Source organism: Cygnus olor, chromosome 2 (genome assembly GCF_009769625.2).
Source record: "Cygnus olor isolate bCygOlo1 chromosome 2, bCygOlo1.pri.v2, whole genome shotgun sequence".
In the NCBI taxonomy this organism is placed as follows: Eukaryota; Metazoa; Chordata; class Aves; order Anseriformes; family Anatidae; genus Cygnus; species Cygnus olor.
The window spans coordinates 121,627,082-121,654,228 of record NC_049170.1 but is presented as its reverse complement, the minus strand read 5'-3'; the positions used below and the strand labels follow the sequence as shown (position 1 = coordinate 121,654,228).

At 36.1% G+C, this 27,147-nt stretch overlaps 1 long non-coding RNA gene across 1 annotated transcript; it reads right to left on the bottom strand.

Moving 5' to 3' along the window:
* Nucleotides 1-14,081: 14,081 nt before the first annotated feature.
* LOC121064361 lies at nucleotides 14,082-24,480 on the bottom strand. Its single transcript, XR_005816475.1, has 3 exons — nucleotides 24,369-24,480; nucleotides 23,955-24,095; nucleotides 14,082-14,858 (listed from the first exon to the last, which is right to left on the bottom strand). It is a non-coding gene; the product is annotated as an uncharacterized LOC121064361 (long non-coding RNA).
* Nucleotides 24,481-27,147: the final 2,667 nt, after the last annotated feature.

Here is a 27,147-nt window from a genome sequence, read left to right as displayed (position 1 = left end):
CTGTGTTGGAGAAGAGTCAGACTTTAGTAAGAAAAAGTTTCTGAGGGTTAGCGTGGAACCTGTGCTGAAAACTGAAGGATCAAGTACAGAAAAGTATTCAACAGTCTGTTGAACCAGCAATGTCTGAGTGCTCTTAGCTAAAACGCTTGTCACTCTTTCAGTCTATTGCTCTTTTCACTGATGAATTATACAACATCAAAAAGCAAGAGAAAAAATGAGAACTGTAAATAGTGAAAAAAGTTTTTTTGCGTCTATGGGCAATCAGTCTCAAGCTTTTGGTCTGGATCAGGCAGGTCTTGTCCTGTATGGCTCATAGATTATAGGATAGTTTCGTGTGCCTTAGTTTCCTTTCCCCTCATTTAGTATTTTGGGAAATATTTTCTTTCTTTCTCTTTCTTTCTTTTTTTCTTCCTTTCTTTCTTTCTTTCTTTCTTTCTTTCTTTCTTTCTTTCTTTTTCTTTCTTTCTTTCTTTTTCTTCCTTCCTTTCTTTCTTTCTTTTTCTTCCTTCCTTCCTTCCTTTCTTTTTCTTCCTTCCTTCCTTCCTTCCTTCCTTCCTTCCTTCCTTCCTTTCTTTCTTCCTTTCTTTCTTTTTTTTCTTCCTTTCTTTCTTCCTTTCTTTCTTTTTTTCTTCCTTTCTTTCTTTCTTTATTTCCTTCTTTTTTCTTTCTTTCTTCCTTTCTTCCTTTCTTCCTTTCTTTCTTCCTTTCTTCCTTTCTTTTTCTTTCTTTTTTCTTTCTTTCTTTCCTTCTTTCTTTCTTTCTTTCTTTCTTTTTTCTTTCTTTCTTTCCTTCTTTCTTTCTTTGTTTCTTTCTTTCTTTCTTTCTTTCTTTCTTTCTTTCTTTCTTTTTTCTTTCTTTCTTTCCTTCTTTCCTTCTTTCTTTCTTTCCTTCTTTCCTTCTTTCTTTCCTTCTTTCCTTCTTTCCTTCCTTCTTTCCTTCTTTCCTTCTTTCCTTCTTTCCTTCTTTCCTTCTTTCCTTCTTTCCTTCTTTCCTTCTTCCTTCCTTTCTTTCTTTCTTTTTCTTTCTCTCTCTTTCTTTCTCTCTCTTTCTTTCTCTTTCTTTCTTTTTCTTTCTTTCTCTTTCTTTTTCTTCCTTCCTTCCTTCCTTCCTTCCTTCCTTCCTTCCTTCCTTTCTTCCTTTCTTCTTTCTTTCTTTTTCTTTCTTTCTCTCTTTCTTCTTCCACATTTTAAGTTTTATGATACATCCTTAACCAACAAACAGCTATGATTCTATGATTTTACAACCTTTTAAATACCACCATACATCCCATTTGGCCATGGAACATTTCTGTATACTATGCTGAATTTAGCCTCTCCAAAACTTCTAAGGGGTATGATCTGGGAAAATGCAATTAGTCCTTCTGTTCTCTAGCACAACTCTTATCAGATCTGAATTACTAGCTTTTTTTTTTTTTTTTTTTTTTCCAATAAGGGGATGGACGGTCCCCAGATAGAAGTGAAAGTTATTGTTATAAAATGGATTAGAAAAATCTAGCAACTGCTTGGTTCATCTCCATATTATTAAGAGGCTAAAACAGCAGGGCAGGAAAACTTTCCTCATTCGCCAGTAGCCAAACTGTGGCCAATTTGGATTCTCTTCTTCTCTGATGGAATCTCTGCAGCCACATTTCAGGACTGAAAATCACTTTTTATTTTATTTTATTTTATTTTATTTTATTTTATTTTATTTTATTTTATTTTATTTTATTATTTTTATTTTTGTAAATGCTTATTTGTGCCTTAAATATGCTAAACAAACCATTCTAAAACTACAGAGATGATCTACAAACCTTAAAGATGATCACAATGACTGGTGCTTTGCCCAGAAGAGCTGGCAATTTAAATGAGTTATTGGAAACATCATTTATTGGACAAGACCAAAGACAGCATAGCAGACAGAGTGGCTCCAAATCCTGTTTCATAATGGAAAATTTTGTACAGCCAATTCTAACTGTGAAAAGGGTAAAAGAAAAAGTCGGCCCAGGCGCAAAAGCATGCTAAAACCAACCTGCTTACTTTGGGTTTTGTGTTTCAGACATGAAACACTAACTTGTTGACTATAATAACAACCAGAGGGTAAACTGTGTTACTTTGAAAATAATTTGAAAATAGCTAACACGCTTTATGTGTATTCGATCTAGGGTGAAACTCCTCCATGTTTGTATAAAGATATGAGTACTGCTTTCTCTGCAAAAATAGGGAACAAGTTTAAAATAGATTTTCTCCAGAAAAAAATGTCTCATGTTTAGAAGCCAAAGTGGGATTTCTGACTGCGGTGCCTGTCATTGGTATTAGAAATAACTAAATCAAAATCATTAACAAAAAACAAGTAAAATTTTACACTACTAAGGCAGTATGATTTTCAGCAGATCTCTTAGCAGTATATTAAATGTATCATTTGGCATGAACAGCCACATATGCTAGAAGATGTAGTAACTGGTTCAAGCATCTTTATCATTTTGCATTTTGAGTATGTGCAGCATATAATTAAACAAGAGCCTGTGTCAGCAGGGAAATCTCCATTGAAGTGAAAATTTGATCACACAGTTAATTTTGCAACTGTTTTCATGAATAGAAATGCTTCTGGTTATTCAAGACTCAAAGCTACTTCTATTCAAGTCACTATTGGAATCACTGAGACTTCAGCAGAAACAGAATCAAAGTCATTATATGAACCACCAGCAATTCTTGAAATGCTAGTGACTTTTCCCTTTCTATAAAAAGAAATTTTTGGAAGAGTGAGTCATCTGGACACGGAAATTGGACAAAATCTTTTTTAATACAAGGAGCTGTCCTATTGGGATTTCTTACTCTTTCTGACCCACAGAAATATAGCAGACAGTATATTTATTTGTTCAAAGAGAATGTTAATTTTGAGAAGAGAGTGCATGATTTTAACAAATGTTCACATGTTCATGTCAGATTTTTTTTTTCTTTATAAGGATCAGCTGGTCTGAGATTATAATGTGAACTGTGAATATTGATTTCAAGTGGAAAACAACAACACTTTTAAATGACTAAGCTATTCAGTTTTTGATGGGACACCAATGAGTTTAAAAAGCAGACTAATAATGCTCCCCCCATCATTTCATCTTAGGCAAGTGAGCTAAATTTAGCAAATAAGCTGGATACAAGGTTCTCTATGCTTGTCAAAATATGATGGCAATTAAACTGGCATCTATTCTGTACTTCTTTTTTTTTTTAATATATTTTTCAAGACTTTGACAGTTAAAAACTATTTAGAATATTTATGACACTTCCAATGAGTTGGTAACATTTTTTTTATTGCATTGCATTTTGCATAATATAATTTGTCACTACTTCTTTATTAAGCTTGTTTTATATTCATAGTTGTCCCACAACACTATATTTTCCTCTTTGTCAGCTCAGAACTTCATTATGAAGGATGAGGTTTTATCGTTTCCTAGTGATGCAAATGTCTACAGTGAATAAGTGTCATTATGCAGGAACAGGAATTTAGTTTTCCTCCATTAAGCAGCCAAGCTAATGACTCAACAAGTTTATAGCCCACCACAAAATTTGATAGCTTGGTGTGAGTTAAACAAATGATGGTTGCATATTTATATGAAAATGAAAGCGACTTTTTGGGGCTGGATGTTGTGCTTCTCCCATTTATAGCCTAGGCTTCCATTTTGAACTTAAAGAAAGGTAATTCGCAGTTATACTATAAGATGAGCACACCTCTTATCCTTCCTCTAGCTGACATGAGTCCTGTATGACAACACCAATGTAAAGGGAAAAAAAATATATATATATTACGGCCAACATTCAAATCCCATGGAAACATTCCCATTTAATGGCTTTAAATCTCACAAATTGTCATTATATTCAGAAAATAGATTATTCATAATAAACATTAGATGAAACTGAAGACGATACACATCATGTTTTTTAGCACTGGAGCATTTCTGTCTGGGTATGAAACCTACTCCATGCTGTTTCAGGGCCAGTGGACAGCTATCTAGCCAAAAACTCTACCAAGCTCTTTCTTTTCTTTATACAGTCAATTTTAATTAATTAAAAGAATGCCTGAAAAAGGCCTATCTCACTGTCTAATTCATTTCCTCTGTTGTATAAATTTGTCCCCATGGTATTTTTTTTAAATGCTTTGCCTAATCTAATTCCAAATATGTCCAAGCTTAAAGCTTTCAGCATTTCCTTTGGGAGACTGTTTCTCAATTTAAGGGATCACATTGTCAGGATGCTTATTCAGATATTTATACAAAGTTTAATTTTTTCCCTTAATTTCAATCTATTTCTCCTGGGGTCAGATTCCTGGCTGGCATAAACTGTCATAGCCACCCTAATTTCCTTTGGGTTTGGACAGTGTACATCATCTGAGAATTTGGTCAGGGCTTTCCCTTCCTACTATGCTAACAATTCTTCTCTCATTTGATACATTATACGATTAATCATCATGCTCGCATTTAGTCATTGCATTCTGTATTTAATAACTCTATCAAATCCCACTTTCTAATACCATATTGCTTGCTATGTCAATCATTCCATCCCATAATTCACTTATTAATCCATACTTCATGTAGAGATTAAAATCAGCTCCTGAACTAGATTAAACTTCTCCATAGTGATGGTAGAACAGCTGCCATGATCATAAAAGAGGATTGTACTGAAAGCAATGAAGTAAGATCCCACTTTTGATAAACTTTGTATTTGATATTTCTGTTTACAGGTAAAAGCAAACAGAATCAGTGATATAACATGTTTTTGTTGAGAATTTTTTCAAAAAGTCCTATAACTTCTCTGCATCTCAGTGTCTGTAAACAAAAAATGATTATTTAAGATCAACTCTATACTTCCAGTGGTGTTTCCTACCTAAAATATATCCCCAACTCTGGCTCATAATACTTGCTGATATAAAATTACCACCTCTTCCCTAGCTTGTAAATACATTAGTTCCACAATGAATGGCTATTTTTAAAATAGCATGGGAATACATTGACACAGGTTTCATGACTGAGCCGCCCCTCACTCATCACTCATATTTTCTTCTTCTCTGTGTACTTTTGCTACTTTCTGTACTAGCCCATCACTGCAGCAAACTCTAGCAGACCAAAACAAAACAAAATAAAATAAAACAAAAATTATGCTGTAGAAGAACAGAGCCCAATGTCAAACTGTGGCTTGTAGAAGAGCCATGAGCCCAGCACTTTGCCACTAGTAATATGCTGAAGCTTGGCAGAGTGGCACCACTGTTGTTATATGGCCGACCTTTTCTAAAAGTCAAAGATAGATTCACTTTCTGAACAAAACACTGGTGCATCACAGAAAAGCTGTGATGAAATTTTTTCGTGTGACGAGTAATGTTATCACTAGCAGTACCCTGGAAACTCCGTTACTTATAAGTATTGCAAAAACAATGTCTTTAAATGATAATACTGCAAACTTCAATGGTAGTTGAATGCCCTGACCTTGCTTATCTCCAGCCTAATTCTTACAGACATCTGTCTGTAATGACGAGGGGTTACTCTGACAGTACCAAGGTAGTACACATTTTTGAGCACTCTTCATGGTAACAACACACAAAAATATCTCTTCGGATCTGAGAATTACTTTAGCCATGTACCATTAGTGCTGGAACCCCAAACAGTATTTCAAGGGCTTAAGCAATGTGTTCTTAATGCATACCCATGGCATTGAGGACTACATTAGGAAAAATTTCAAACTATTGCTTCACTAGCCTCTTGTGAACAGTAGATCATGTTCCAGACTGTAGGATTAAATTGGTGGCTTTTTTTTTTTTTTTTTTTTTGCTACAGCAGAAATAAATTTCCCAGGTAGAATGTATAATGTTAGTTTTTATAGAGAAAAAAAGAAAGAAAAGGAGAAAAAAAAAAAACAGAAAAAGAAAAGAAAAAAAAAAAAAAAAAAAAAAAAAAAAAAAAAGAAAAAAAAAAAATAGAAAAAAAAAAAAGGAAGAAAAAAAAAGAAAAGAAAAAAGAAAAGAAAATAATAAAAAAAAAAAGAAAAGAAAAGAAAAGAAAAGAAAAGAAAAGAAAAGAAAAAGCATAAACTAGTTCACCGTTGGCTTTCAGTTAGTTCTACATATTAGCAGTCACAAAAATGAGGTTTGTGGCCTCAAGCACTAAATTCAATTACTTCATCCTTTCAAGTAGCAACCCTATTTTTGCTTCCCTCCAGGCACACACTCACAGGGCAATCATGTTGAATTCTCAATTCAAGTATGAATGTTAGCTAAACTTTTCTCTCAACAAACCACATTACAGAAAATTTAGGGAAAATCAGGCTATTATTGAAAATCACGAAAGCCAGATTTTGGTAACATGATAGCTCTAGGGACTGGAAAAAGAAAAATCCAACAGTTGATCAAGTCTAAGCCATGACACAGAAGTTATGCTTGATGCCATCATCTAATAGATGTTACAAACTCCGTGTGAAGTGATTCAATGGTCCCAACTCTATAGTTAAATGTCCCAAATAAAAAAGTTGCAAATAACATCAAACTTTTTTTGTTGTTTGTTTTTAATAGGCTTCAACAGATAAATAATGGATATGCCAGAACTGATGATCTGTAGAAGGTACCTTCAAATCAGGTTGAAATATTAGTGAAACAGTCCCACCGATTATATTGTTCTGGACTGGCAATGATTTCAATATCTTTTTTTCAGAGTTGGATTTTTTTTTTTTTTTAATAAGTAGACCACATATTTTTATAAAGGCCACAAACATTATTTTGTCACTGAGTTATCACCCACTACTGATGCAAAACAGAAAATAAGCAATATCATCATGTTGTGTAGGTAGGGACAGAATAGGTAGGTGGGGACAGAATATTCTGAAATTCTTAAGAAGCTCTGTTACATAACAAAAACATATCCCCAGCAGCTTTTGGGCCCGGGTCAGATTCACAATAACAGGAACAAAATTCTTTTGATTTTGCCGTATACAGTTTAACCATAGTATATTGTAAGGTGAGAAAAAATGTAAAAACAAATCCTTGGTATAATAATGTGACAACAAATTATAATCATAGTAACACATTCTGTATGTGTTATCACTTAACATCAGGGATTTGTTTGTGTTACAGAATTGTTTCCATTTTATTGATTGAGAAATCAAGGCCCAGAGAGATTTGTGATTTTTTTCAGACATGCTGAGTTTCCCCATTTGAGTGAATTGTTGTTGGTCCTGTTCCCATAGGTCAAGTGTTCAGCTCATTAAAATGTTCCACCATCACAATTCAATGACCTTGTGGGCAATCTTTGTAGAGGCTAATGACTTATTTAACATCAGCATTGATCTGCCAGGTATGATCTCTTTGAGTTGGAAGATCTATAAATACAGCTTAATCATTCAAAGGGCTTAATTAGCTACTGCATCACTGCAGTTTTATGTTGATGTAATGTCATTGCCTTTATATGAGATTACTGAAGAATCACACTGTGATTTAATATTTACTAGCTAGTCCTTTAAATACCTCAGGCTCATCAGATCTTATTTTCAGAGGTGCTGCTATCTAGTGCCCATGGGCTGTATGAATTTTAGCTTGGACTGCTGGCTAGTCCAAATTTCTGTATCTTTTCATGCAGTTGTGAATACTGCATGTACAATGTGTCTAGATCAGCATATACTTAAATAGGTATTAATGTGCAAAAACAAATCCACACAAAAAAAATTGGTAATTGCACACACATACATTTATGGAAAACTGATGTTCAAAGATGCTTTTTCTTTTCAAAATCTTTAGTTAATGGTAAGTGTGTTAGGGAGATTGCTATTCTTTTCCTTTGCTGTCTTCTATGTGAATAGCTAGAAAAACATGCTCCCATTTATCTTTGGCAGAACTAAAAATATGTGATTGTGTTCATAATCCTTATACTTCAATTATATTTCATGGTAATATTTGCTACTTAAACATTATGCAAGCTGTTCCCTATTTAATGACTGTTTGCTCCTGTTCACAAAATTTCAAGGTTAGCAGAAGGTCAAGCTGCACTTTGCTGAAGAAGCCAGTTATAAATCTCACTAATGTATTTCATCATGTGATGTTTTTCTGGTCATACTGGTGATTGTTCTGGAGTAGCAAAAGGTTAGCTGAGCACACACGATACAGTGATTACTTCTGAATTCACTGTTTTCACAGAGAAAATACAGATAATGTTGCTTCCACGTCTCTCTTTCCTATTGCTGTATTTGAACTGAGAACTGTATTCTTCCTTAAACATAATGAAACTGTGTTAGCTGATGGCAATCAAATAAAGGTTTCCCTGTGAGAATTTTAGTTGTTTCTGGTAGATTCTAGGGACATCTGCAGTGAACACCTTCTGTTATCTGTTTTCTAATTGATAGGTTCTTGATTATTAGCTTCTTCCTAAGAGACGTATCCTCTTTTCAAAAGAACTGCACCTTTAGTCTCTAGCTGTCTGCTGTATAGAGAGTAGTTGAATGGGGAATATGTACCGGGTAAGTGGGAATACAGCAAATAGAGGCTTTGGGAGTATATGGATAGGAGACTCCAGGTAATGTGGAAGAAGCACTGGTAGTTATGGGCCACAAGGCTCAGTCCCTAGCCTTGGCTGGAGAAATCACCTTCAGAAAACTAGAAATTATGACCCAGGCAGTGATCTGGAGTGAAGATGCTCCTGCACAGATCTCAGGCAGCATCAAACTCAAGAATCTTCAGATGTTTGTTATGGAACAGAATGTATTTGCAAGCATGTTTCTCCCTTTCCCTTTCATAGAACAGAGGATACCCAAAGGGAAAAAAAAAAAAAAAAAAAAAAAAAGTTGCTCTTCCTTTAACAACTAATATTGTAACCCCACTGTAGAAGGCCACCAAAAATGTCACGATTTGCACTGTGAAGCCATGTTGGCTGTCACCAATCACCTCCTGGCTCTCCATATGCCTTAGCATAATTTCCAGGAGGATCTGCTCCATGATCTTGCTGGGCATGGAGGTGAAACTGACTGGTCTGTAGTTCCCTGGGTCTTTCTTTTTTCCTTTTTCAAAAAATGGGGGTTATGTTTCCCCTTTTCCAGTCACTGTGAACTTCACCAGACTGCCACAACTTTTCAAATATGATGGATAGTGGTTTAGCAACTTAATCTGCCAGTTCTCTCAGGATCCCCAAATGCATCTCATCAGGCCTTATGGACTTGTGCACATTCAGGTTCCTTAGATGATCTCAAACCTGATCTTCCTCTACAGTAGGTAGTTCTTCATTCTCCTAGTCCCTGCCTTTGCCTTCTATGACTTGGCTGGTGAATGTCATGTGATTGGACTCAGCCCATTAATCTAGCCTGTCCAGAACTCTCTGCAAAGCCTTCCTGCCCTCAAGCAAGGAATGGATGTGTCAAGCCAAAAGAAGTTTGGCTTTGCAAAGTAGAGTATGCTGTCAGATCTACAAGAAATTCTTGCAAAGCTGATTCTGAATGAATGGCTGCTTATGCCCTTGCCCAGACATGCTAAGGACAGAACAGAGAGGGGTAGCCAAGACAAAAACTGTCCCTTAGACAGACATTCTGTGAGTGACTGAGCATGAACAGACTGAACAGACCGAGCATGAACAGACTGACTCAGATAGGTTCTCCACTCACATTAAATTTCATGGAGCCCAGCACTTAAGGGAAACAGGAAACACTAACTCATTCAGGGGCCTTTTGGCCTGTGAGTTTTCTATCTTTGATGATTGGTCAATGGTTCAGGACTAAATTAATTGCTTTATTAAAACACTTATTTTATGTGCATGGTAAAATACTCCAAGACATTCTGAAGGCATCTTTTTGATGCTAAAGGTCATGTATTTTCCCACCAGCCGTGTTGACTCAACTGACTTTAGTGACAATTAAGAGCCAAAATAGTTGATTGAGTTAATAATGCACAGATTGAAGTATTTCTAAGTAGCAATCACAGAACAATCACATTATGACCTGTCTAGTCAATTACACATGAATTATGAAGAATTAAAATAGGCCTTGATGGCCACTGCCATCACACTGCAACAAGTAGCAATGCACCAATTGGTTTTATGACGACATTCATAGCACAAGAAATGAGTCAAGTGTGAGTAGAAGTGCCCAACCTTTTTTTTGTCTTTAATATACTGAAATGCTTCCATTTTCCCAAAGGGTTTGGGATCTTACCTTTATAGTTTGCATTAGACGTTCCAGCAACAGGAAAAAAAAAGGCTGAGTGAACTTGCTTAGAAGGAAGAAAGGAGTGTGTAATGTTTAAAAAAGTGACTGTGCCTTACAGGAAGACACGTGTTAGAAGCTGCCAGGTATGCGGCCAGATCACTGATCCCCCAGAAGAGATGGTGGAATAGCATCATATGCCTATATACTCACTGCCACAGCTCTGTGTTGCAGATGGCTATTTAAATATTCTAAGTTCTAACCCCAATGTTCATTGAGAGAGCTCTTTGATTTTTTCCCAATTGCATGCAATGCACTCACGATCAAATGGCGTGTGGTTGGCCTTGAGTCTGTGAATGCCTGTGAACAAGTGGAGTTGGGCTGTAAGAAGGTTTCTTTAGAACATTTCATTGACAAGGGCTTGCACTGCCTCAAGCAGAAAATCGCATGCCTAAGTGCTGGCTTCTGTCATCATAGCTAAACAAACCCTGAGAGAGGATTTTAGGTTTGTGTTTAAGGAAAAAGATGTTAGCCTTTTGAGCTCTATTCTTTAAAACAGAATAATCTCGATCCACTGGAAAGCAAAACAAAATAAAACTCAAGATTTTATGATCCAATAGATTACAGTTAGATATTGTAACCTAAATAACTTAATCTGGAAATCACTATGCATAAGAACAGAAGTAGCTGAAGTATAGCTTATAGGCAGGTTGTAAGCTATGCTTGCTCCTCTGAGATTAATAGCACCTTCATCTCCGAAAGAATATCAGTCATCATTAATAGGTTGGATTCCAGGCTTCTGCCATCACTGCTTTTCTGATTATTGAGGACTCATAGAGAATAAGGCATATGCTGTGAATAATGAGCCTACCTGGTCTTCAACCAAAGTTACAAAAATCTGAAGTTACTTATTTGTGTGACCTGCACAAGTCTCAGTTTTCTGAGATTTGAATGGATTGCTTGTATTTTAGAAATCTTTAACTGTAAACAGAAATTCTTATATAGTAAAATATAAAAACATATTGGAAACAGATGTATTTTATGAAATGTATATATATTATTAACTACTTGCTAAGACTTATGTGTGTTTTGGTACTTCTGCAGCAGCAGAACAGGTAGAAATAGAAAAGACCATAAGCTGTATTTCTTTCTGTATGGAGATAAATTTAGCTAAATACATAGGTATTTGTACTGAGATTTTGTTTAACCAGTTCCACAGAGGATTCAGTGGTAAAATTTAGATTTGGCTTCAAAGAAAACTTTAACTCATCCCCAAGCAGAGTAATTTCCTCTAGTGCTCTAGGCTACATCTACATTCAGGTAGAAGTACTCAATAACTATTGCATTTCTTATGTATGTAAACATGCTCTGTTTTATAGAGAACAAGAAAAACTGATGGGCATTGACTGTTCATAGTTTCCTTCCTATTACCTGAGAACTGAAAGTCTTTATTGTCTTCTAAAACTAGGTCATTAAGTTTCTCTTATGTCTAAAATAAATATGAATTTACTAGCCTCAATATATACATTTTAAAGAATAAGAACTTAATAAATGAGTTGTGTGTCATTCTCATTAAAATGTACCACACATTACTGCACACAGTTATGTTAAAAACACTTTTTCAGAGTAAAGCAGTTAGAGATGTAAGTTAGCTGAATACTAAGCTCTCCTTAACTCCCTAGTATATATGACATAGTAATTAATTATAAGATCACCTGTGAGATTTTGCACAGAATAATTGATGCCTGAATAAGGAGCTGTTCAGCTCTGTTTTCCTTTTAAAAAATATTATTGTTATTGTTATTATTTTATAGCAATATTAATATCAATATCAATATCAATATTATTTTGGTGTGTGGCTCTCTTTCCATCCCCAGAAATCTCCCAAACTCTTGACTGCCAGAGAAAATCCTGAGAGCAGTGAAAAGCAGTGTCTTTTCCCCAGTCACAGCTTCAAAAATAGAACAGTTGTTTTGGCTGTAGATTAAGAAAAACACATAAGGGGCTGATACCTGTCATGGAGAATATTAACCAGAATGCGTAAAAGTTGGCAAAGAAATAAGCAACAAGGTCTTATGACTGTATCCAATACTTTAACAACAAACAGGACCATGAGTCCTGACTGCAGTCTATTGTCTGTAATATTTTTTTGGCTCACAACAAGAAGGGTCTGCAGTGAGGATGTGGTTTTCTAACTTTAGAGCAGGAAGCTAGGTCATGGCTGAGATAACTAAAAGAAGCTCTTGAGGGAGGTAGTAGGCCCTGGTAAAGGACTGTTGTCCTTTCCTTACTCTAATATAAGCTTCATTTCTAGTGGAGAGAAAGACTGAATCTTCCTATGAGTCTTTACTTTTGTCACAGAGCACGTATGGGACAGTACTTAAATAGGATCTAGAGCTTTAAGCAGAAAACTTTGAAAGCCAAACTGAAACTGCAGTTGCCTTTGCTCTAATGGAGGAAAACCACCTACCAGAGGACTCTTCTTTTTGCCAGGGTATGCTATTCATGTTCAATGAAAAGTCTGCAGAGAAAAATGCTCAGTAAAAAAAAAAAAAAAAAAAAAAAAAAAAAAAAAAAAAAAAAAAAAAAGGACCTTACTGTTGTCACTCAGTTAATCAAAAATGCCATTTCCAGGAGAAGAAACACAGTTTTTCTTCAAATAAAGCATTTCTACAAAGTAAAAAGAAGCAGTATCTATGTCATAAATACTACGAAGTTATAAATAAAAAAAGACCTGTTGCATCAAAGGTACATCTACATGTAAGAAAGACAGAAACAAAGGTATTTATACATACAAAATTAAATTTTAAACATATTTTATTCTGTGTCACCATTCTGCAATCTAGACAACATCACATATGTGTCAAAGGTACAAAACAATGCCACATGCTAGTAAAAGACCAATAAGAAATAGTACAGCAATATCCTTTCCATGAAATTAGTCTTATATCCTCGAAATGCAGAAGGTCCAAAGAAGAGTGGAATGGAGATATATTTGTTTCTCTATTTTTACCTCATAAAGCAAGAACGAAAACTGCATATGGAAGCAAAATATGAAAGTTTTAAAACTTTATTATTTTTAAACAAAGTTTACATGTTCTTCAGAGAAGTTAAATCAAATATTTTAAATGTACGGTATAGATTTTAGTCTGTATAAAGGCTGGCAAAGGTGAGCAGCGTGGAGGTGGGAAAAAGGTGCCTCTCCTTAAGAAAAGCTTTGAAAATAACTGAGTGTGAACTGAACACTATTTTTTGCAGAGTTTTTATGAATTCCTAAATATTCTTGGAGGAGTCCGTATTTTAGGTGTGTGTTACCTACTCTGTCCAATTTGTAATTGAATGTTAATAATGAGCTCATGACAAAGTGTCACAAATGACGAAAGGCCCATATTGGACCCAGTTGTAACACATATGGGACAGGAAGGGATGGAGAGAGCTACACCAGTATCTGCCCTGAAGAAACTGGTATGTGTGTGCCATGCCTGACAGTGCTCTTGAAGAGGTATACCCTATTGCTGTCCTTCCTGCTGTCTCTTAGTAAGCTCATGTATATTAAAAGAGCTTTTAATACAAAACTGTGACCATATCTATTTTGAATTTACTATCAGATGACCATGGCTACTGGAATCAGAAGTTGCCTGTTCATAGAAAAGTATGAGCTTTTACCTGTTTTTAGCACTTATTCCAACTTCCTCAGCTGAGCAACATCAGCAATAGTACACTTTGGTCAGAGTTTGAATAAGCAAGTCGCTCTGTTCTCTTTGGACACAAGTCCCAGATCTTAAGTGATGATATTTATCATGGCAATGTCATTCACATGGAGGAACATATGGACCATGTATTTAAAAACATAAAAAGCAAGAAGATTGTGTTTGGGAAAAAAAAAAAAAAAGCCGTATCTGTCATTTTTAAATTTAGATTTTCTAAATGCTTTTGTAAATTTGTGTTGATGCCTGGATAACAAGCTGTGAAGGATTGGTCACTATTGTCACAATCTGTCCATCCTGTACCAGAGAGCCCTTGAAGGGAATTTCCATCTTGACGCTGCTGGGTGTCTTGGCTTTTTGGAATGCTACAAAGCAAATTGTAACAGTCTTCACTATGCCAGCACAAGCAACAGCTTTAGTACTGCTTTCTGCTGAATCTGCTCCACAAAGATTCAGTGAATGACGGTTTTTCAGGAATAGCAGGCACTGTTTACCTTCTTGTTTTAACACACTGTAGTTTTCCTCCAACTTACATACCATATTAACTGTATTAATCACGTGCATTAATTAAGTTTTTCTCTTTTGCAGCTTTAAGACAAGGATCAGTCCAAAATCATGAAGTCTGTTTTAACTCTTTTCTTTTCACTCCAACTTTAATAGCTTAGAGAATGCTCCTGAGCCATATCTTTTCTAGGTACAAAAAGTCGTCATTACCCTTAAAAGCAACAAGCTTTATGCCTGATTTGCTTTTATATGAATCTGGTACAACATATTTCTGCTGAATTCTGTCTTGGCACACTTCCTGTTCAGGAGCTGGCACTAATGACTCAGCCTCACAGTCACTTCTTGGCTTTACAGATATGCATCTTAACCGCCTTCAAGGAAACTGTGAACATTTGCATATCTGCTTTTGCATTGTCCTCCACTATTGCACATGGTATGTCTCTGTTGCAACGACTCTCAAGGATCAGGTGAGTTTTATTTCTGAAGATGCTTTCCTTCAGATGCTTTCATCAGCCTAAGGACTAATGAGAAGTTCACAATTAAAATTGCCATAGTCAGAGGGTCATAATCCTCAAGGAAGATGATTTTCTTTTTGACACACATTTTGCAAAGAAAAAAATTTTAGTTTGAAGCTTCTGGGCTCTGCCGCAGCAGAAGGATACAGAAAGAGAACAGGTGCTTCAAGCTGGGGAGGAGATCAGAAGAGTACTGTAAAGGGGACTGAGAAATGCATGGCTCAAAATGTCATCTGTTATCTCGGTTCTTCAGGCAAAGAACCTGATTAACTTGGCTTTAAAATAATGTCCTGTGAAGTGGCTTCACACTGCAGTTTCTAGATTTTACCAGTACCATAACTGTGCTTCTTGACATTCTTTTTCCAATAATGATAATTTTCTTAATGACACAGTTAGCTACCATTACTGTCCAACAGGTGAAATTGTCAGGAAAACAAAACAAAACAAACAAAAAAAACACTTCAGAATATCATTGGTTACAGCCACTAACAGGAGAACAGTGCAGAAAAGGTTGGGTAGAGGATCCTGATCTTCTAAGGGCTTCTTGAATACCTCTGAAGGACTCAGCGTAGGCCTTCCTTGGTCACATCAGACCAAGATGGAGCACAGGAGTGAGATTACTTCTCCCCATCATGAGCTTCTCCACTCAAAGGTTGGGAGAAACAAGGAGGGTGTTGAACTCCACATGTAGAAAGTCTCTGGATTAATCTGGATTAATCCAGATGTGTGGTACATCTGTACCTATACATTAGCAGCTACAAAAAGCTGCTAATAAGAAAACATCCTACGAAAGTACAAAATTCTCTGATATATGTTTTCATTTTTATTTTATTTCATTTTTACTTGGATATCTGTCTAGTAGATTTGTCACTGAAAAATCAATGTCATTTACAGGTTGTAGCCATCTTTGTTGATTTGGAGGATGTATATATATATTTAAGTGAATACTTTAGTCTGAGTTCATCATTTTGTCTTAATGAGAGAATGCTTTCTTAAACATTAAGTAATTAATTTATTTTATAATATATTATCACATGACCGTTACGTAAGCATTAACCAATCTCTTAATCATATTCAGGAGTCATATTCAGGAGTTATTAATTGCTCTTTGATGCCAGATATCTTCCAACTTCAGAGTTTTATCTTCCTTAGAAGGATGGTTGCTTGAAATTTGCATCTAGTACCTATTTTTCTGATGATGAACACCAAACCATCATTCTGTCCACAGCTGTTAACCAGAGACAATATATTGGTCCTTTGCTGGAGAGAAAGGTGACGTCTGAAATTGCTGATCAGGGTTTCCCCAAACTGTGGCTCAGTGCTGGCTTTACTTTCATTTAGAAAATTTTGAGAAAGAATAATAATGGCATACCAGCAACCCACCCAGACCCAAAGTAAATTTTTGTTTCTATTCAAAAGCTCAGAGCTGGAACCCAGTTTCACTACTTATGATTGATGTTGCAGACAGTGATAAGTTCTGAACACCATGAATTTTATAATTTATTCTCCTCTGTTCTGTTCAGCTTATTCTCCTTTCCCTCATCTTAGCTTCAAAGCACAATGCCTTTACCAGAGCCCTGAAAATATTTGTCTGTTTTCAAATAGCCCAGTAAAGTACACATTAGTATCTATCATCTGTCAACTTTAATCTAAAAAACTCAAAGCAATTGAAAAAAAAATGTAATAAACATATGCAAGGAATTCATTATTGAGAATTATTGTGTCTTATTCATGGATAAATTGAGACACAAGTACCTTCGGTAAGTCAATGGTAAAACAAAGTCTGTATCATTCTGCCCTCCATCTTTTGTTCTAACCATGCGACACATATAAACTGTGACGTTATGAAGAATTAGACACTTCAGACAATGAGGAGAATGCTTTTTGGGAAAAAAATTTTTTGTTGTTGTTCTGGTATGCATGTTTATCTAACAATAGTTGAATTACAGAGCATTGAATGCTAAACATGCTAACACTACTTCTTGCATTGCAGTTGCAGAAGTTTTGTGGTACTATTATTCATAAGTTAGCCTAATATAAGTTTAAAATGCATACCGAATGCATACCAATGCAAATCACATTACCTGTGATTTTGTTTTAAATTAAATATAGACATTCAATATCTGTTTCTAACTTCTCATTTTTTTAAATCCATGGAATTCTTTAAAATTTAAAAATATGAGATTTTGTAACCATTTGAGAATCTAAGTTATGAAGTTAACTGTGCAAATAATTCATATGATCAGACCAATATAACTTTAGTGTTATAGTCACTTTCAAATTCTGAAATTATAATTCAGCTACCAGCAATCCATAACCAATTGTCTTAGAATCACAGAAACATAGAAGCATAAAATGGCTTGGAAGCATAAAATGGGTTGGAAGGGACCTTAAAAATCATCTAGTTCCACCCTCCCTTCCATGGGTAGGGAGGGCCATCAGGCCAGGTTGCCTAGGGCCTCATCCAACCTGGCCTTGAACACCTCCAGGGATGGAGCATCTACAACTGCTATGGGCAACCTGTTTCAGTACCTCATAGTAAAGAATTTCTTTCTAAAATGTAATTTAAACCTATCCTCTTTAGTTTAAAACCATTCTTCCTTGTCCTATCATTATCTACCTATGTGTTCACATGATCCTGGGTATCTATTTCTTGTATCATCAATGACTCTGGAAACCTCTTTTCTCAGAATACATTCTGGCATATAAAATGAATTCAGATGGAGTTTTACCAAACAATTTCCTAACTACAATGTCTGTTGAAATGTGGATTCTAGTTTATGTTTAAATGACTGCATGTATTGTTTACAGGACAGAGAGGGGACTCAATAGCTCAGTTATGTGTGCAACTTATTTTGGAGATATGAATATGTGGAATTTATCTCATTGATATAGGAGTTACCTCGTAATGGGACCATTGTTATCATGTGACGATATACCTTGAGAGCAACATCTTGCCTTATATTTTCAGGCACCATTTTTTGATTCCAGAGGATATTTGAGTAATATCTGACAGTTTTCTACAGTCTCCACTTTAACGTACAGTTGGCAACTTGGCAGTACTGTACAAATAGTTGTGACAAAATTGAGAACTGTTCACTCAGTAAAGTTTTGCTTATTGTCTTTCATAGTAAAATGTATCTTATACACATATATTTAAAATAATCTTGTATTATTGCACACATATTCAATATATATGAAGTGAAAGCAGACATTTAAGGCACCCATGTGACAACCCTGCTTTTTAAGTACATAGATACATAGATAATGCATGGCTGTTGCTATGTGTGCTTTAATGATCTACTTAGACTATTTTAGCAGGTAATGATAAGGAACAGAAAGAGAAGAGGAGGGAAAAAGAAGAGCTGGAGGGGCTGGGAAGAGGAAGAAAACATCAGTCTGGTCATGTAACTCCCACTGTTTTCTTATTGAGTAGGAACCTGCCTCCCTGAATGGCCACTGAGAACATAAAGTCCTTTGAAAAATAGCTGAATGTCACTGTGACAGTGTGCAATATCTTGCAGCTCACGACAACAAAATCAGAAATATCGTGACAGATTTGCAGAACAATCACTCAAAATTTCCAGTAAGTAGTGAATATTGGATGGCTAAGGCTTTGAGGGCAAGTTTTAAGCCTCATTCTTTAAAAAAACAGTCCACATCAGGGAGATTAGCACCCAGATACAGTGACAATTAATGTTTTTGTCACTCTAGGAAATCTTTGCTATAAAATCTCTGCCTCGTTTCCATCTATAAATAAAAGCAACAGATAATTTATTTGGTTATTCTGCAGATTTCTAGTTCTTTCAAGGTGACCAAGCCTTTCTAAATAAAAAGTAATCCTAATTGTCCACCAGTGATAGGTGGGGTGCCCGCATTTTTACCTGTAAGTAACAACTAAAAATTTGGTGGCCATGGGATTTTCTGAAATGCTTATCCAAACAGAATTATAAAACAACTACATGTATTATATCCTGAGTGCAAATCCATGTGTTATTTGCAAATAAACATCATGCACTTTCAGTTAAAATTGCCCATAATGATTATTTTATTATCAAATTATAGTCTTAATTAATTATTTTTATTTATATAGTAAAGCATAGACATATGGACTTTAATCAGGTTTATAAGGAAGCCTCCTTTAGGTACTTAGGCAAAACTTCTGCTTTGGCTAAAACAAAAATTTAAGAGTTCCAAAATGCTCTAAGTATTCCTTCTGAGGCATTTAAAATGCATTTCTAAGGAACATGGAAAAGGAAGATAGAAAGAAAAAAAAAAAAAAGAAAAAAAAAGAAATGGTGTCTGCAAATCAACACAGAAAACTTGGAAAACATTGCTAGTCTTGGGGCAGCAGACATTAGCTCAACGTTAATGCTGAGAAATGCACAATTATGTTCAGTGGAAGGGATCGTTTGCTTTTCTAAGGCAAACCAACCTGAGGTTCTAAAATAATGACATATCCTCAAAAAGGACAGTGAAGCTTAATGAAACTTTATTCAACGTGAAAAGGAATAGAGGCCTATGGAACATAGGTTTGGAAGAAAGTCCTAGAAGATGTTATAATGCCAATAGCAAATTGTGTCTGCTTACTTACCACAGTGTCCAAACTTTGTTCTTAAAGACCGTGTCAAAATCTTTGTCAAGTTTAATGCTAACAGTATTTTCTTCATTGCATTATCTTACCAGAGAAAATAAGAAACATTCAAAGACAGGTGATGAAAATGATTACAGATGACAAGCTGAAGATTGCATAGTAAAGGTGCAGCCTACATGGCTGAAGAAACTGAGAAGACTGGAACTGCTTAAATTAAAAGAGAGAGAGAGAGAGAGAGAGAGACTTCAGAAGGAATATATTTGATTCAGGTAAAACAACAAAAGTTGCAGAGAAGGTCAAAAAGGGACTCCTGTTTATCCTCTAACAATACACGAATGAAGATGTTTGATGAAATAGAAAAGCAATACTTTTACACAGTTTGTAATTAACCTGTGGAACTGGCTGTCGAAATATGCACTCAAGAGTTTCAGAGCTTTAGAAAAAGAATTGACATTTTGCCTGAGTAATGGGAATATCTACCCTTAATTTATGGAAAAAATAATGTTTTGGACAGGACGCAAAGTTTCATACTTTGAGATATTAACCAGTTTCCATTTAAAAGGTCGAAAGAATTTCTGTCTGGAAAAATATTTTAAAAATTCTTCTCTGTGGATGTCACAGGTAATTTTGCAGCACTCACAGTCAGAAACTGACCACAACTCTGCAGTGTGACATAATGACTAGATGGTCTATTGGCAGTTTCTTGTATTTCTTGTTATTCTCCTCTGCTCAGCTCTGGTGGAGGCCACACCTGTGCACTTCTGGGCTCCCCAGTACAAGAGGGTGAGGAACTTCTAGAGTGGGTCCAGTGTAGAGCCACAAAGATGATTAAGGAATTGGAGCATCCGTCTTATGAGGAAAGACTAAGCCAGCTGGGCTGTTTTAGCCTAGAGAAGAAGAGATTGATCTTATCAACCTTTACAAATACCTGAGGTGACAATGTAAAGAGGATGGGGACAAACTCTTCTCAGTGGTGGCCAGTGATAGGACAAAGGCTAATGGATATAAATTGAACCACAGGAGGTTTCACCGAGGCCATACAAGGAAGAACTTTTTTATGGTTTGAGTGAGAGAGCACTGGAACAAGCTGCTCAGAGAGGTTGTGGAGTTCCTTCTATGGAGATATTCAAAACCCATCTGGATGTGATCCTATGTAACATGCTTTAGGTGACCCTGCTTGAGCAGGGGGATTGGACTGGATAACCTCTGGAGGTTCCTTCCAACCTCAACCATTCTGTGGTTCTGTGATTTTCTGGATTTCAGAAATTAATTAAACTTTTAAATGAATCCGAATGATAGAATATCCTGATTTGGAAGAGGCTCACAAGGATCATTGAGTACAAATCCTGGTTCCACACAGGACTGCCTAAAAATTAAACTATAGTCTGAGAGCATTGTCCAAATACTTCTTGAACTACAGTGCTGTGACCACTTCCCTGGGGAGCTTGTTCCAGTTCCGAACACACTTTTGGTGAAGAACCTTTTTCTAACATCCAGCCTGAACCTGCCCTGATGAAACTCCATGCTGTTATCTTGGGTCCTGTCACTGTCCCCAAAGAGCAAAGCTCGCCACCTGCCCCTCTGCTCCCCGTGTGAGGAAGATGTAGGCCAACATGAGGCCTCTCAGTCTGCTCTGCTCTGGGCTGAACAAACCAAGTGACCTCAGCTGCTCTTCACACATCTTGCCTTCTAGACCTTTCACCATCTTCGCAGCCCTCTTTTGGACACTCTTCTTCTTTTATGTCCTTTTTATGTTGTGGTGCCCCAAACTGCACATGGTACTTGAAGTGAGGCAACACCAGTGCAGAGCAGAGCAGGACTATCCCTTCCCTCAACCAGCTAGCAATGCTGTGCTTGATGCACCCCAGGAAACGGTTGGTCTTTTGGCTATCAGGGTACACTGTTGACTCATATTCAACTTGCCATTGACCAGAACCCCAGATCCCTTTCTGGGTGGCTGCCCTCCAGCCTCTCGTCCCCCATTCTGTATATATAGCCAGGGTTGCCCTATCCCAGGTGCAGAATCTGGCCCTTGCTCTTGTTAAACTTCATGCAGCTTCATTGCCCACCAACCAAATGGTAAACTAGTCTCCAAATGTTATAAAGCTCTATTACTATAAAGTCTTAATATGCACAAGATTTTGTCTTACTTGCTGCTTACTACAAGGAATATAATATTTCACTTTTTCTTATCAATACAATTTACTATTTTACCTATTGTGACTTATATTTTTTTGACATGACTTTATCCTGTGACTATTCTTACTCTCTACTTTCTGTTGCTGAACACAATGGAAGCTTTATTCAGTCCAGTCTCTCTTATCTGTGGTATTTCTTTGTCTGGTTGTTTTGTAAAGACCTGAAAATGTGAGAAACTGTTCATTAAAAAATCTTTTCAGTTCCAACATCCTTCAGTTCTACAGATACACACACACAGTATCATGCATTGTACTTGCGGTTATCAAGCCAAAAAGTAAACCTGCAGAAGTCTGCTGTTTCCCTACATAAGATATTAAGCTTTTTGCATTTTTTTTTTTCCCTAGTAAAAATTAAGAGTAAGCAAGAGAGATGAGCAAGGGAAAAAAGTTTACTAAAATTTCAATATTTTTCACTGCTGAGCAGAAGAGAAAGGTTTTCAAAAGTCATTTTGGAAGATAAAATTTGAACAACCAGACAAAATTACTGATGTCACATTGCTTTTCTTTGTTCAAGCCAAAAGCTTAACCTTTAGTCGTTCATATCCTAAGCAACTGACTTAACTCCAAACTATTAAACGTTCTGGAAATGTTTGTCTAACAATTTTATCCAGAAAAACAAATAAAATAGCTAACAAGAAACTAACCACAGAACAGAACTGTCTCCATAACTAGGATTAGAATACATGCCTATTGCATAGGATGAGTGAAGACTTCAGATTATGATTCCAACTTTGCCTTTTATCTGGTTTGTTGATTATTGTCCTTGTGAAAGAGGTGCTGAGGTCTTCAAAGCACACATGCCAAGATGTTGCTCTGATTCACCCTTTGTAAAAGTGCAACTCAGATGATATTTTATGGAGAATGGATTCCTAAAACTGAACGCCTATGGGTTTTGTTGGTTTACAACATCATGTTTATTCTGAATTTAAATGAGAGTATCTGAGTATTTGATCAAATTATCATTGAAATGACATGTACTGTAACCCCACTAAATCTGCATTTTCAGATAGAAATATTCTGTTGGAAAAATTCCCAAATGATTTTATACTCATATATCTCTTTTTCTTGTTTTCTTTTAGAACAACTAAAATAACAAAAAATTGTGATCTATATTTTATAAATTCTAACCCAGCATTCATGAGTCCTTATACTCGTGTCTTTCTCCTTCTATCTGCAGCATCAAAATTTTGGTTAATATTATATAGAATAACCTTATGTATGCAACCATATTATGTAGATAGAAGAGTCTGTAGTCAGATTCTGCAAGTAGTTTTAATGCAGTTATGGTCTTAATATAGTTAACGTGTAGTGAGTTGGTTGAGAAAATTGAATGTGTGTTCATGCAAGTGATTGTTGAGGATCCAAACTCTTAACGTGTCCAGGCAGAAGCTGTGTTAATATGGAATCTAGACAGTTACACAAAGGCATGAGCTATCTCTGGTACAACATCTCCCCCATATAGGACGTTCTCAACATTCAGTTCCACTTTGGACAACGAGGGAGGTACAGTAATATAGGATGGTGGCAGAAATACCTCTTTCAGAAAGATATAGTTATCTATTTTGCAATCTTTTGGCTGTTATCTCGCCATACACATAATCCCATTGGTTTGCAGGAGTAAAGTAGTACTGAATGTGAACAAAGTGGTAACCTTGTGTCTGATGTGTTTTTTTGAAATTAAATAAATAAATAGATGCTTTGCTCTGGGCTCTGTTATTTTCCTTTGCAATAAAACTGAGTCTTTGTAGTCACATGGAGAACTAGTACCAAGTAATTGGTCAAAACATCCTTCTTGAACTTATCATCAAACCATCTATTGTGTAAAACCAACTGTACTTGGGAAGATGGACAGAGATCTCTTTCTGTTGCCTCTGTGGGGAGTCTATTTAGAAAATCTTCCTTGGAATGCTCCATTACCTTAAAACATATTGTATAACACTTCTTTTTTGTTGTTGTTTTGTTTCTGTTCTTGCTTTTGTTTTGTTTTCTAGCCAAAAATCTTCAAAAGCTTTTAAATGACAAAGCCATGAAAGATTGTTGTCCACATTTAAAAAGCAGAAAAATCAGCAGTCTCCCGTACAAATGATTTCTTTCATTCTCGATTTCTTGCAGTAAGCCAGTTATCTAATGGATAGAAAGTTATTTTAAAATCCTTCAGGATGTGAGGCAGATTACAGCAGAATCTCCCTAAGCAATGGAAAACAATGTATAAATAATAGAACCTAATCTTCCCTTTTAATGAAAACTTCTCACAAGGGAGGAAAGACATGCATGCATGTGGGCTAAAATTAAGTCGTACTTACATGCTTGTGGCCCTATGAAGTATGTTCTTCAAGCACCATTCTGAAGCTTAAATGCTTCTGTGTTTCATGATGCAAAACCTAAGTAGGAAGGAGACAGTGCAGAGCCTGTGTCACCTCATTTGCACTGCAAATGAAACCTAACTGCAGAAAACAAGAGAAAACTTTATTGTGTTATTTCAGTTTTGACATATTCCACCCAAACAAATAATAATTGTTTTTATTAAAAAACAAACAAACAAACAATGGAAGACCCAAACCACCCAGGAATCCTGATAGTCACTGTACTTGGGACAAGTGTAGAGAAGAGTTGAAGTCTTAAAGAGAAGTCTTCTCCAGTAGCCTGAATTTGGGCCCCCACAGGGTCATTTAAGTCCTCCATACTATTCAAGACAGACACCACCTCTGGCTACTCACCTGGGACAGTAGAAGTCCAGCTTTAAAGTCAGTTTACTTCTTCATATCTGATGGAGGTGTTTCAAACATCCAGCAGCTTTCCTCCATGCTCTATTAATAACCAGTCTCTGGCTGTAGGTAGGAAGGAACCAAGAGAAGACAGAGTGTTTATATGCTTAACAAACAACTCTATCTGTCTGTCTGTCTGTCTTTCTATGTATTTATCTAAGTACCTAGCTAGCTAGCTAGCTAGGTAGCTAACTTCTAGCTTCTTCTAACCGCAGCTATAGTTTCTGCTGTTATGAAAAATAAGTTAATGAAAAAGTATTCCAATACTAGCAACCAAAAGTGAAAGAATCTGGGATGGATTTGGTGAATGCTAGCTGCCAGTCTTACAGCCAGAAAATTTGGTTACTGTTTTCAGAAGTCCATTTATGGTTTGAACCATTTGGTAAAATAATATGAAGATGAAAAAAGTTACATTTATGGCAAAATGCTATTCTAAAACTCCGCATAATATTAAGAAATTAATGTTTGACCACCTCTCCTCCTCATCCCCCAGATTACCTTTTGTATTCAGGTACAATTTATAATGAATTTCAGAATATTTCAGTCCATTCTATTTCACCATCAGTTCTTGTCATTCTGCTTGTGCTTTCTTGGTATCCAACAGCAGCAGCTGTTTTTTTGGCAGAGTCAAAGGTTATTTCCGACACCTCATTGAGCTGCAGTTCCTTCCTGCACAAAATGGGCAGATACTTTCCAAAACAACTTTATTCAGATCAGTTAAATGTTGTCCACGTGTTGGTTGATGAGATGAATGCTTAACAGAACTACCTTCTCAATTACTATGTTAGAACCATTCTTACCTATTCCAGGAATCACTTCAGAATGTTCACCTTAACAGTGGAAAAAACATAACTAATGAGCCATTTGTTGTAACTGGGATGGGACATTTTGGTTTAACAAGTTTAAACCCATTATAAAATATATATACATATATACATATATATATATATATACATTAAACAACTGGAGTTTTAAATGAAAAATAACTAAATAAAAGAGGACTGCAGCAGGGGGATGTTTTTTAGGAGGCAAAATGGATATATCTAGGATGAAGGAAGAAAGTGGAAGGTTATGTTCTCTGAAAACATGTTGTCCATGAAGGATTAGAGGTGTGGGGGAGCTGAAGTTCACACTTTTAAAATGTTAAGTGTTTGCTTGTCTTAAGACACTTGAAGTAAATCAGAGAGCTCCCAATGAGCCCTCAGTAAGTTTTTCTCCCTATCTTCCTTGTATTTTTGAAATGTACAGTTATTTAGGGCCGAAGATCTAAGGAAATTAAAATATAACTCAACTGTTTTCATTAGGGTATTTTCGGGCTATAAAATGGGTGTTTGGTGTGAAAAAGGGAGTTTCTGTTTCTTACCATTGGACCGAGTTATGCAATGAAATAATTTCTCTGTTCAAAAGACCTGTTGAACACACATCAATCCTGTATTTACTTTGCATAGAATGCCTAGAATGCCTGGAGGTGTTTTGTTTTTCTCTCACTTAATCTATTTGTACTATAGAAGTATATTGCATCTCCTACCATACTCTTCCTAAGAATGTGACTACAACACTTCATTAGTATATTTGCAAATCTCAGAAATTACTCTTTGTGGAAGAAAGGAGAAACAACCCCAAGTAATTAACTAACGTGCTATATTATTCCCTCAGTTCTTCTTTAATAGTTAGTGTGAATAAATGGACGGGGAGTCAAAGCTGCCATAAAGAGTAGTACGTTTCACTTATACACACTCTGTGAATTTATCACATGCTAAACAAAATTTTTCCAGTCTGAGCACAGCTGTTATAAACACCTCTTTTTGTATAGCTGCCCCAAACACTGTTTAGCCTAAAGTTTCCTCTATTGCTAGACTGTTGTGATATCTTCCTGCCTGTTTGTTTTACTAGCATACATCCCAGTGCTGGGACTGTATGCCATATCTGTTTGTTTGATCATGTACATTGTGTATAACATCCTGTGTTTCTTTAAGGAAGCTTCTAGGTAAAAGAAAAAGCACAGTTTTTATATCACACTCTGATGGGCGTATTGAGTATAGTCATCTAAACCTATGTTTGCAGTATATGTCATTACATTTATGGAGCCTAGATAAGAAAACTGTCTTTTTCTACTATTGCATCTTTACAAAATATTAAGCCTAACAACATATGAAAGACAGCCCTGAGATAATTTTAAATGTTTGATTCTCTTGAACAACTTTCATATAAGTTGAATTTAGAAGATTTCTTCACAGCCATTTTCAGATAGCTCTACTGGATAGTTAAACAATTATGTTTTGTTTGTTTGTTTGTTTGTTTGTTTTCTTTCTTAACTGAAGAACAAAGGCAAATGCAATGTTATTTGGGAATTCATGTGCTCTGTGAAGAGGGACTTTTTCTGATCAGTGGTTTGAGTATGAAACAAGGGTGCAGAGGCAAAGAGAGACAGAGAAGAAAACCTTTTTCCAGGGTCATTTCTGTCAACATGAGCACCAGACTGGCGGATCCCAGTCCCCTCCCCACTTTCAGCTGCTCATTTCTGCCCCCCCCACATGCCTTTTCAGTTGTATCACAACACTATTTGTGGGGCTGTGTAAAAAAGAGATCAGAGAAATTATATGTGTTAAAGATAACAGCATATTTTTCACCTGTTTCAGTATCTTGATTGGCTGACCACATGGCCTATAGTCCCCTAACAGAGGGCGCAGTGCAGGGGTGGAAGATGAGAAGCAGGGGGACAAGAGCAGTC